Source organism: Asparagus officinalis, chromosome 8, assembly GCF_001876935.1.
Source record: "Asparagus officinalis chromosome 8, Aspof.V1, whole genome shotgun sequence".
NCBI lineage: Eukaryota > Viridiplantae > Streptophyta > Magnoliopsida > Asparagales > Asparagaceae > Asparagus > Asparagus officinalis.
Window position 1 is genome coordinate 6,798,578 of NC_033801.1, and position 9,262 is coordinate 6,807,839.

Below are 9,262 nucleotides of genomic sequence, written 5' to 3' on the forward strand. Positions count from 1 at the left end.
ATGTTGCTCATGCTCAACCAATAATGACCAATGAAAATCATTTTCACCGTGAACGTGGACGTGGATGTGGTCATGCCTCCTCTAATCATCGTGATCCTTGCCTGGTTTGTGGTATGCATGGTCACAGTCCTTATCGTTGTCGGTTCCATAGCCGTGGTCCGCCCAATCCTCAGACTAATTCTGCACAATTGCCCTCATATGCGCCTATTGATGATTGGTTTCCTGACACTGGTGCTACCCATCATATTGCCCCGGACTTCAATAATTTTATGACCTCTGAAGAGTACAAAGGAGGAGATCAAATTTAAGTTGGTAATGGTAAGAGACTGTCCATATCTCAAGTAGGCTCAATTCATATTCACTCTTATTCAAGATCTTTAAAACTTTCAAATGTTTTCTCTGTTCCCTCCATTAATAAACGTCTCCTTTCTGTTCATCATATTTCTAGAGATAATAATTGCTTTGTTGAGTTTCATCCTAATTTCTTTGTGATTAAGGATCAAAAATCAAAAGCAATACTTCTCAAAGGACCGATATATATATATATATATATATCAATGATCACTTATGATTGATGTGGGTTAGCCTTTTACCGAACTCTGTTCTTAGCTTCTTCACTTGCATAGAATGGTTCTATTTATTGGGTGTGTTCTTCTCTTGCCTGTACTCAGTTCGTGAAACAACCATCTTCCGGGTCTCTTTCTGATCAGAATGTCGCCTTCAATATTTGAGGTTGACTACATTCAACGTATCCTCTGTGATATAAACTTCATCCAGTGTGAAACTCTAAAGGGACTAAAACCTGATATTTGCACTATGCTCATTTCTAGAGCATGAAAAGCCTTAAACAAGCTATACTTCGATTGTGACAGATGGCTAATTTCAATGATTTTTGGTCGCTAGCCGCCTTTATTGAGCTTACTTGACTTGTTTCTATCTCTGAATTAGGGTTGATTGTGATTGCTATATCTTCTAAGTTTCTAATGCAATCATTATCATTAGAAGAATCGTGGTACGTATGCGTTGGGTTAGGCATTCTAACTCATCAGTTTGCCCTCATTTTACATGCGTCAGCTTTGATAAATTTTTTTTTTTTGAGGGGGATTCTTGTGATTTCTTTAGCCACTGAATTTTAACTTTTGAGACTAATACATGATCCTTTTGATTTTTCAGCCAGATATATTAGGAGGTGAAGCTGAAACAGGGTACATATTGGACTATGGATTTTGAGTGCTTGCTCGTGAAGAAATATATAAGTCATGACATAATGAGAGGTAGGATTTTGAGCAAACCATGGCCCAGTGACAAATCGGTGAAGGTTCCAGGTTCAAGATCTTGACATTTTCTCTGGTTCCCTCCCAACTTTTGAAGCCATGGAGACTTCCTACACGATAACACAAATCTGAAGAAATAGAGAACAACTCTCAAGTAGTACAACTCTCAAGTAGTCCTATAATTTGAACAACATCAAATTACAAGAAACTTCAATCGCGGATTGCGCTAGAACAAATAAACTCAGATGATAGATTGCAGTCGTAGTTGCACGCAACCTTAATCTTTAAAGCTATCCAAAGCAACGTCCTTCCAACTCGAGCGCATGCTTTGAAGGCGGTAAGCGGTTTTGTACAATTTAAAAGGAAAATAAATGCTCGATCAGCCAAGTTTACGTGCATCCTATTTGGCTTGTTACTTGTTACCCATGACTCGTAAATGATGCTGCTGCACGAGAAATCAGCTTGATTATAATTTGTGTTACGTTATGTTGTATTTCCAAAATTCGTTGCGTTCAATAATATCAGCTTGATTATAATTTAGAACCAATCCAAGTTCAAATTAGTTTATTGTTGAATATTGATAACAACTTCAATATTTGGGGAATATATATATATAATCAACACAAATTCGATAACACCAATGCTTATTCTCTATTCTGTTAGTTTACATGATGTGATGGAGATGACCAACTAAAATTCTTAGTCTTCAAATAGGGATGGGCACTGGGCTGGGTCCGCCACCATGAGCCCGCTTGCTCCACTCACTCTTGAGCCCAGCTCAACCCGGCTCGAAGCGGGACAAGCCTCGTTCATCTCGCTAAGGTAGTGGGCCGTGGGACCATGCTGGTCTACCCAAGCCAAACGCAAGCCAACAACCCGCCCAGCTTACAAGGCCTAACGAGCAGGCTAGCCCTACGTGTGAGCGGAATGGCTTGCTTGTCTTAGTCCGTGGGCTTGCAATTTAGTTAGTAGTAATATCTTTTTTCTTTAAAGTTTATTATAATTTCTTTTATTCTTGTATTTTATTTAACTAGTGGAACAATATTATGTTACTCCTTGATGTAAAACTTACTTCGAACTGCAATTAAATCTCTGTATTTATGATCGTTCTCTATTTAATTGGATGCAAATATGCAATTTTACTTAATAATATTAATCTTTTTTTTTAATTTTTATAATCATGTCATTGTTAGTTTGTTGTTTACATATAATTGTTAGTGTTAAACAATATTTAAAAACCTATTAAAAATAATTAAATATTAAAATAACAAAAAATAATTAAGTAGATTAGGTGGTTGACTCGTGTCGAGGCATCCTGCATGTTCTCGAGCACGCGAGCAGCCTACGCTGAGCTCTAGGTTCGAGAACAAGCGACAAAACACAGCTCGCTCAACTCGCTGCAAGTCGTGGGCCGACTCGCCTTGTCATTGAGCCCGCATGGGCCGGCCCGGAGGACGAGCCAGCTGCCCACCCTATTTTCAAATCCAAACCAAGAGTAATAAGCATCCAAATGCCTTATGCGTGCGAGGCAAGGAAATGGCCTGTTCAATTCAATGCAATTAGATGTATAGTACCGGGACACAAAAAAATAAAAAAATAAAAAAATAATAAAAATTAGTATCAAGCCTTCACTTACCTCATAAATAATATAATGTGGCCGACTCTTTTGTATTGATCTCATATAAAAAACTAGAATAAAAACAAATGAGTCAGTGATGAAATCAATGTTCTCTATTGCTAGTCGTTTTCAATAACTTTCTTATTGGTAATAGCTTACCATTCAAATATATCTCCATCAAGGTAGACCCCAAACATTATGTCCCATTTTGCTCGAAAATATAGCTGTAAGCTTACAAGAATAGGTTAATCTAAAAAATAGAAACTAAAAAACATGAATAAAGCAATAAAGTAATGAAACTAAAATATTTTCTATAAAACTATCAAAGGTTTCTCCAAGACAAGACTAATTAAAATACATTCAAATAGTTGATACTACCAATTAGTCACGAAACAGCTCTAAATCTTAGACATAATCGCTTTTCCCCATATGTTTGACAAATTTTGCTTCCTTTTATGATTAAACTTTTGCTATCTTATTATTTCTTTCGTCAAGGAAAAAAATTAAAAGAAAGAGACTTGCTTTCTAAGTAAAAAATAGAGTAGTTTTGTGCACGTTGCGTTGATGAACCACTTGCTTATGTTTGCGTGTGCATGAGGCTTGCAGATTAGTTCAATGCAGAGTTTAATTAGATGTCTCTTAGCAAGTATATATATTATTTATTTGCAAAGTATCTGAAGATCTTATCTTTACTTATTTTTCCATATTGATTTATTAGTGAATTAAAGTCGTTGATATCGGTTATTTAATGAAAAAGACATTAGCCTATTATTGCTAGTTATTAACTATTATCTATTAATTTTATTATTTATAAGTGAGGTTTCGATGACGTACGGTTAAAAAGTAGGCCCATAGTGTTTTAAATTTAGTGGTAATTAAGGACAAAAACAACCCTCTCATCTTCTCTGCATGCCGCTGTAACAACAAACTTCTTTTCATTATTAGTGGGTAATTGTCTAGAATGATCATATCAACGTGAGATTCTTTATATAATTAAATCTTGTCTTATAGCACACTTCCCTTTCGTTTGAAATTATTTTATTTTTGTTATAATAGACAGAGAACATATATGCATTGGCTTAAGCAATATTGCATACAACTTCACAAATAAGTTAATGAAACGAATATTTTTCCCGTATTCAAAAAGTATCATCAATTTTTGAATTAAATTAGGCGTTGATATACTATTGAAATTACTACAAATCCAACTTAAGCTAACCAATTGAACCAAAATATATAGAGGTTGATTTAGAGCTAGTTTGTTTGCACGGCAGTAATTATGAAGTAGCTGAAATAAAATAAGTAGATGCTACTTCTGCTACTTTCAAGCAAAAAAGTATGTTTGGTTCTCTGAGAAACTTACTTCCAATACTTCCTTAAACGCTAATGTGGTGCCTACGTGTCATCCTTACTTTTAAAATATTTTTCCAATCCTCAATACTCAGAAGTAGCTCGGAAGTAGTTGAAATACATATTAATTAGGAAATAAATAATTTTTTATTAATATTTCTTTTATTAGTTACTTCTAACAACTTTTCATTGATAAAATTGCTCTTAATTTTAATAATTATTTTGTAGTAATTTGTGATGGTCGTCGGCCAACTTTTCTTTGGGATGAAGAGAATAGTTTGTCTATTAATTCTTTGTCTAAATACCACGTTGATGTTATGATCAAAGGAGCGAGGGAGGAGGGAAATTAGAAATTCATATGAATTTATGGTCATCCAGAGTCTCATCGTAGGTAAGAAGTAAACAATTATTTTGAAGCAATGTGGTTGAAGGATTCTTCTTACTCTCAAGTGGCAAGGGGTCATAGCGACATGAAACTGGTTGTAACGTGCTAGATCAAATTAAAGAGCATGGCATGTCTTCGAAATTGTGGAAGCAACATGTGTTATTAATTACTTCACAGTAATATTTCCAAATGTTATCCAAACAAAAAAAGTAAATGAAGAGGAAGAAGTTCTACTTTCATTACATCTAAAAATATATGAAACAAACAAAAAAATGCTATTTCCATTACTTCCTACTTTATAGTTTTAAAAGTTAATTCTATAACCTACTTCTTACTCCCAATACTTCTATTATCCAAACGGGCTCTTAGTGCAATTGTAGGTGCATGCAACTTGATCAAAGTTAGGGGTGTCCATCCGGGCCGGGCAAAACCGAAGCCCGGACCCGGGCGACCCAGGCCGAGCCCGAACTCGGGCGAGTCGGGCTCCGGGCCAGCCCGGTTTTTTTTATTTTAAATTTTTTTTAAATTTATAAAAAAATAATAAATCATAAAATATACATAAAAATTACAGAAAATGACATAAATTTTTTTAATAACTTGAAATAACATAAGTTACAAGTACAAAAAATTATAAAAATAAAAGATGATAAAAATAATTTCTTTATTAATAATCAGTAAATCCTTTACAAGTATAAATTTATTTCGAAATTCGTCGCATCACAATAGATGAGTAAATCCCAACTAGGTTGGCACCTACTCACCCATATCACTATCATTTGTAACTTTTTCTAAAATAATTCATTATAAATTTAAAGCTAAGAAATAAAAATTACAATTTGATGAATATTATCTAATCTTTATATCTATCTGATAGTCCCAACTCTTTAAATTTATCTTCAATTATAGCAATCCGATTGATGCCTTGTGTTCGCTTCTCGTACATCCACCAATATTATAAGCACATCACCGCTTGTATAGTATACGGATCTAAGCATGTCCTGTGGTCGTCGATCAAACATCCTGCTGTGCTGAAGGTGGATTCCGAAGCTACCGTCGAAACCTGCACTGATAGTAAGTCACGAACCATGGTGGAAAGTATAGGATATGAAACTGATCCATATACTCTCCACCATTGTAAAATATCTAAAGCATTTCCTTAACATTTAACTAAGGAAGCAGAAAAACATTCATCTAATTCAGAAACCTCTAATCCTGAACCAATTCCAGATCCACCAGTTAGTTCAGCTACCATTGCATACCTATCAAAACTTACACTTTTACCTCGACCTGTGCTCGAAGCCGAAGGCACTGAACCTGTAGACTGTTGTGCAGCTATATCATGTCTAGCTGCATACTTATCATATAATGTTTGAAAATAATTTCTAATAGATAAATGATGAGAAGTAGCAGTAAGGATGGAACCATCATCTAAGTCTATAATCTGTCCACCATACAATGACTGTAACAAACTTCGAAGACCAATATCCTTCAAACATGGATCAATAAGAACCCCCAAACCAAAAATATGAGGAATATGCCTAAAATACTTATTGAATTGCTCTCCATTTGAAAAATTATATTTCCAAAAATATCATCCATACGATATTTGGCAAAAAAAAAATTTGAATATTTAAAATTTGTAAAGCAGCTAAAGTAATAGTTGGATAATAACAACCAGATAATAACATAGTAGCATCATAAAAAACTTGTAACATCTCATTTAATTTACATATAATTGTCCATTCATCTTCACTTATTCCATAAGTGCTACCAGAGCTAGAACTAGAAGCATAAAAATTTATAAAATCATTTATAATTTCTTTATATTCTATTGCTACACTTAACATTGCATATGTGGAGTTCCATATATGGTCAACATCTTTTGGAATTAGTCTAGGCTTATAATTTTTTCTTTTACAACATTGTTTCCACCTTTTAATTCTCATTTCAGAAGCATTATGCATATTAGCAACTGTTCTAACATTTTTTATCATGAGTTTAATTTCAGAAAATACCCTTTGAACAATTAAATTTAAAATATAACAGATACATCTAACATGAAAAAGGTCACCATGATATGGCAATGACAGAGTTGTTTTAATAAAATCAACAGCTACATTGTTATTACTTACATTATCTAGTGAAAGAGAAAATATTCTTTGATCAATTTCTAGTTTCATAAGTTCTTCAATTATTAAATTTGCAATATTAATACCAGTGTGTGACTCTTCAATTGCAATAAAAGAAACAACTCTTTTAAACATTTGCCAATTTTCATCAATCCAGTGTGTTGTGATACATAAATAACCAGTTTGCACTCTAGATGTCCAAATATCAAAAGTTAAAAAAAATTTACATTTTAAAATTTTAAAATAAGAAATTATTTTTCCTTGCCCCTCCTGATAATATTTTAAAATATCACGTTGATAGGTTTGATGAGAAAATTTTGTAAATGCGAGATAAAAACCATCTCTAAACAAATATTTAAATTTATCATCTTCTACTAATTTAAAAGGCAGGTTTTTAAGAACAATAAACCTGATTACGCATTTCCTAGCTCGGGCAGCGTCATAATTCCAACTACCAAGGGTACCAGAAGAGGAGGATTAGGAAATCATAGACTGCAGATATCATCTTGAAGATTCTGGCCTTTGTTGTGTTTTTCTATATGATGTTTGAGATGGTTGGTACCGCTCTTATGATGAGCTTGGAAAACCTGGCCGCACAACACACATTTTACCTTCTGGGAGATGATCCTACCGTGTTCATCCTTGGTGACGTCTATCTTCTCAAAAAAAATTCACACATCGGATCTCGGCCTTTTAGGAGCTCTTGATGCAGTAGATTCGTCACCACCAGATTCAGGATTAACACCGGTAGGAGAAGGAGTTGTTGTAGGAGGACTCATCTCTGGATCGGTAGGAGATAGATTTTGCTCTTCATAATCAGATCCAGAAACCATTTGATGGAAGTATTAGAAAATATAAGAGATTATAAGATAGTATATGAGAGTATAAGATTGTATAAGAGAGTATTAGAAAGAAAGGGCCGGGCAACCCGGCCCGGCCCGGCATAAACGGTCAGAATTGACCGGGTCGGGCTGGCCCGGCCCGACCCGGTTTTTTTCGACAACGGTCACCCCAGGGTGACCGTTGTTGCCCGGGCCGGGCCCGGACCCGGGTTTGGCCCGGGCTGGGTTCCGGCCCGATCGAGTCCGGACCGCGGGCTTTTTGGACACTCCTAATCAAAGTCTCAAACTGTTTCAATTCTAAGCCACTATCAAATCTCAAAATTAATCTGAGAGCAAATCTCACATCTCAAGAAAATTTGTCTATTAATTAAATACCATGAACATAGGTATTATCATGAAACTTCGATGTCATTTTCCAATAGTATATAATACTTTCTTAATGTAGGATGCATAGCGAGCAAATTCATGGAGAAGTGAAACCTTCACGAGCATGGGTGCTAAACAGTATCTGTATCTGAGAAAATATTTGTAGTTTTATTCATTAAGATGTGGATATGCGTCCTCAAATCTATAACTGACAGGATAAGATTATGGATATGATTTTATAGTAAAATATTCGGATGCATATTCAAAATATCTGAATACATACTAGTCATAATGTTGAAATAGTTTCTATTCTTAAATAAATGGATTTGAGGTTAATTTTGATGAAATAAGATTCTTAGTCTTAGATTTTCAGATAAAACAAACATATGGTATCACATGAACCATATTTTTTGAATATTATCTATTTTTCTCACATTCATTTCATATCTGCATGCATTTCTGCTTATACATCCACTTGTATATCTATATCCTAATATGATTTTAGCGGATATAGATATGAATTTCCCTTACCGAATTATATTTATATCAATATCCGTGATGGGTAAGCGGATATGAACATGGTAGGTATCATATCTGAGTTGTGCCGAGACCAAATGACCCCTAGTCATGAGTCAAATGCAAGTACAGATGAATATTGATTTGCCCACAAAGAAACGACTATACCTTCCAATCTAGAAGGCAGGTTCTGACATATCATTATATATATAAATCATCTATCTCGGCGAGAGAAAGCAATCCAAATTAACAAAATTTCAAAATCATATCAGTATTAGCAGTTTTTAGTAGAAATCTAAAAGTAATTAGCTTTTTTTTAGTAATAAAATTGGAGTCAATTTAGATTAGAAAATAAATTCAATTTTGATTAATGATGTATTTCTTCTATCATAGGGAGTCTTTTTGTAATAATATATGATACTTTTTATTTCTTTGTAATTATGTTTTTATTAGGTGTAGACTTTATTTTTCTATTTAAGAAGAAGAATTTTAAATTCTATAAATTAGATAATTTTTCTTCAATAAAATTCTCTTTTATATTACTATGTGGATTTTAGGTTGTCTTTTTGTGGACACAAAGTTTTTTGTGAATTCAAAGACCGCCCTTGTTGGATTCTGATGTTTCTTACTTTCTCGCTGTATTAATTGATATCAGAGCCTTATTTCTCCTATTAGATGGCAAGCGACGAAGCCCATGTTACCTAAACAGAGTTCACTGAGTTCTATGCTGTGGGTCCAGCCCAAAATAAGGCCCACATGAATTATTCTAGAAGAGGATTTGG